Source organism: Anguilla anguilla, chromosome 4, assembly GCF_013347855.1.
Source record: "Anguilla anguilla isolate fAngAng1 chromosome 4, fAngAng1.pri, whole genome shotgun sequence".
In the NCBI taxonomy this organism is placed as follows: domain Eukaryota; kingdom Metazoa; phylum Chordata; class Actinopteri; order Anguilliformes; family Anguillidae; genus Anguilla; species Anguilla anguilla.
Window position 1 is genome coordinate 27,282,120 of NC_049204.1, and position 4,181 is coordinate 27,286,300.

The following is a 4,181-nucleotide window of genomic DNA, read 5'->3' on the forward strand; positions in this document are numbered from 1 at the left end:
TATTGGGCTCTGAATATTTTCATACCATGTTTGTACATATGTGTGGTCAGAAACATTACATGGCCCAGGGGGGGGCTGTTTCAAAATTCATGATGCCCTCTCCTCCCCTTTCTCCGCTGCCCCACCGGCCATTTGCCTATATAGACCTATCACTGGAATTTCAACACCACCAAACGCCATAGTATTATAGTATTAAAGGTATACTATGTAGGATTTTGTGGCCCTTATAGACACTGTGTTTGTAAAGCCAGCAGCCATACCACCACGCACTCTGCTCCTGCCGACTGGCGGAAGCTAAGCAAGTGTGGGCTCGGTTAGTACTTGGATGGGAGACCACCAGGCAATACTGAGTTGCTGCTGGAAGTGGTGTTGGTGGGCCAGCAGGGGGCAATCTTCCCTCTGGACAAATAAACCCCAATGCCCCAGTGCAGTGACGGGGACACTGTGCTGTAGGAGATGCCGTCTTTCAGATGAGTGTGAAGCAGGGTGTTGTAGCAAAAGAGCATCTGTGCTCAGCGAACCTACCCTGGGTAAATAAAGATTTAAAACCCCACTCACACCTCCTTCATCCTCAACCCCACCCACACCTCTGTTTCGGACACACCTTCTAGCGCTGCAACCAGAATATCAAGCAAAGAGGTAAGATGAGATATTGAAAAGAGAATTTTTAGCAACATGAATGATTCCATATAGGTGGTAACAGTAATTAGGCAGTGTTATATCTTTACACTGAGTGCACCCCTTAGTCCGCAGGAACATCGTATGGTAGCTACTCCGTAGTGCAGCTATTTCTGGGCCCTGTTTTACAAAGCAGGGTTACTGAGTTAGCAGGATAACTGCACTGAGTAAAACTCGAAACCCTACCCAAATCTGGAATAGACTAAAAAAAGAGGTGAAAGGTGCAGGAATTTGGCTAAAGTGTGTAAAGGCATAGATTGCCATTGCATCGTAGATATGCCCTAGCATAGTTATTTTATCATATTTTCAAATACAAAATCCTACATAGTGTACCTTATAGAAGTAAATGCTGAACATTATTCACAAGAGAACTGAAAGCTTTATGTTTGTTTTTAAGCATTCTCAAAAATTCTGAATTTTGAAAAGCTGTGTTTCAAAAACAAACATTAAACATCCATGGTGTGCAGACTGTGTTACATTACAGGCATTTAGCAGATGCTCTTATCCAGAGCGACATACACAGCTTTTACACAGCATTTACATTGCATCCATTTATACAGCTGGATATATACTGAAGCAATGCAGGTTAGGTACCTTGCTCAATGGTACAACGGCAGCATCCTCCCCTAGAATAGAACCTGTGACCTTTTTTAGGTTAAAAGACCAGTTCCTTACTCATTATGCTACACTGCCATTTCCATAGCTTTTCACCAAAGCATGTGTAATACTCTGAGGAACATGTAAAGTCTTTTTATTAATTTAAATAAATTATTGGTCAGTTTTTTGCAGTCTAAACATTTCTTGTTTTCACAGTACAATCAATAGTACTCTATCCCATGCCATGCATACAAAATGGTTGCCCATAATGAATTGCCATTCACAATAATAAGCAGTAAAATGATTTCACAGCATCATACTGCCCAAAATACTGTACAATACTGTGCCATTTACCAAAAACTTTGTGCAGGCATTTTGCAAATCTCTGACCTTTGATGACGAATCAAAGGTGAGCATTTCTGAAATCAGACAACCATTTCTGAAATCAGAAGACAGCGCACAAGTGAGGCAAATGAAGGAGTGCAATCATTCCAATCGCTTATTTTATCTGTCCTTGTTCCTTGGTTCTCACCTGACCCCCCCAAAAAATTAGTCTGTCATCTTCAAGGCAATTCCAAATCGTTAAATTCTCCTTCACAGTGAAACGTCCAGTATTATTTCAACTCTCACAGTGTTATTTCTACTCTTAACCGATTTCGTCCCACTCTAGAATGTTAATGAAATTAACATAGTTAGAGTTGAAATACCACTGGACATTTCACTGTGTTGAAGGATTTATGAGACTGACAAAGGATGCTTGAGCAAGGAAACACTTTTTTCAGAACGCCTGACATTTAAATAATCAACCTGTGGATCTACCTCTCCCCATCGACCACATATGTAATTAACGTGGCTTCAGACCAGTGCTTGACTGAACAAGGACGTTCCATTTGCCTAATACACATTTCCTCAATTCCTCTGTCCTCACGTCCTTTCCTCGCTTCCTTTGTTTGCATCCTTTGATGGGTGCAGCTAAGGAGTGAGGAACGAACTTGAGGAAAGGATGCAAGGAGGTAAAAATAAATGATTGGAATGTGCCCAGGGTATGGAACGAAAAACCCTTACATGTGCAACAATAGATGTTTCTCCATACAAACGCTACTGCATGACATTGTCCAAAAAAAACACTGCTACGCCTTTCCCTCTGGTTTAATATTACATAACATACATCTGCTGCCATTTGTTTTTCATAGGTTAGCCTTTATGATTTCTGTTTACGGAACCTAAGTTTGATTTAAACATTTCATGATTTAAACATGAGTTTAGCAATATTTTGTTAGATGGGTGTTATTTTTGGTTATTTGAAATCCTCTTGCAATGCCTCTGAGTTATTAGCCCAAAAACTAAAGTTGTTGTTTGCCATATGGTTGGGTCATTTCTGATTTTGTACGCCGTTCAGACTAGTATATTGTCCAGAAACCACTGTGTCAGCAATGTTTAAAAATGACATAGTCGGCTAAATTATTTCTACTCTGAGCATGAACATGTGTTAAGTAGCCTACGATTCTAGTCCGCATTAGTAATAGTTTTGGAGTGCTTATTTAAAAAATAGAAAGGAGAGGCATCCCTGACATCCAGAAATCCTGTGCTGGATGCTGGAGTCAACTGCCATGGTTTCCATGGAGCTGTGTCCAGCCCATCACTGCTGTATTCTTTGCTACGGAGATGAATGTTGTGAAACTTGTGAGGATGCTGTTGTTTGCATGTTCTGTACTGTGCTGTAGGGTCCATGCTTACTTATTCCCACTCAGCTCAATCCAACTACAAATGTCTTCTGGGTCAATATAGTGCATAAAACTGCTTAATTCCAAATGATTTTATTTGACTTTATTTTATAATAATAGTCCCACAATAGCACGTTTATCCATACGGTCATTTTTATTCTTATCGCTTACTCCTATTCTTATTTTTGTGTAGATGATGATGAGGTAACTGCTGAGAGCAGCAGCAAAATAAATTCAGAAGTGTGTAGAAGTATCTAATCTGCTCCAGTTCTACAAAATTCCTCCGAACTCATTGGACACTACTTCATCCAACAGCAAGACAATGATCCCAAACATACTGCTAAAGCAAAAAAAGTTTTTCAAAGCCAAAAATGGGAAAATTCTTGACTGGCCTAGTCACTTCACTGGATCTGAATCCAATTGAACACGTTTCATAAGCTGAAGAGAGATCATAAGGCAACTAGCCCCCAAAACAGGTGTGAGCTGAAGATGACTGCAGTACAGGCCAAGCAGAATATCACAAGAGAAGATACTTGGCAATTGGTGATGTCTATGGGTCACAGAGCCATGGAGTAAGCCTACACAGCCAAATCTAGAAGAAGAAAAAAAAGTCTTTGTCCCAAAAATTATGACAGTCACTGTATAGTATAGATTAGACTGGACTTAATACATTTGTGTATGTATTTCAGACTATTTTCTATTTTCATTATTACCACCAAGAATAAGTGTGAATCTGCTTTGTTGTGTTTTCACTATTTCACAGTTTATTCCATTTGTATTGCAGACAGCCTGACTGAGCATTTGTTTATTACTGTTCACAAAATATTCCAGCTGGGAAGAGCAAAGGGAATGAAGCATTCCTTAATCTGCATAATTAAAAATACATTGTAACTGCGACTCTGTTTAGTCATTAGAGGTAACATTATAGCCAATGTATTCTATCTAGAGTAATCACAGTGCAGTTATGTACCTGATTGTCTATGATAAGCAAGTGTAATATCCAATGTAATGAGTTTACAAAGAAATATGTGGGAAACATCGTGAAATATATTTCTCTGTTGAATAAAATAATTATTTTATCGCATAATAAACGATTGTTAAAGGACATAAAAATAACGGGAAACTACAGAAACAGGCAATCTTTAGTCACCTATTGCCGACATAGTATTGTCCGGATTGGCC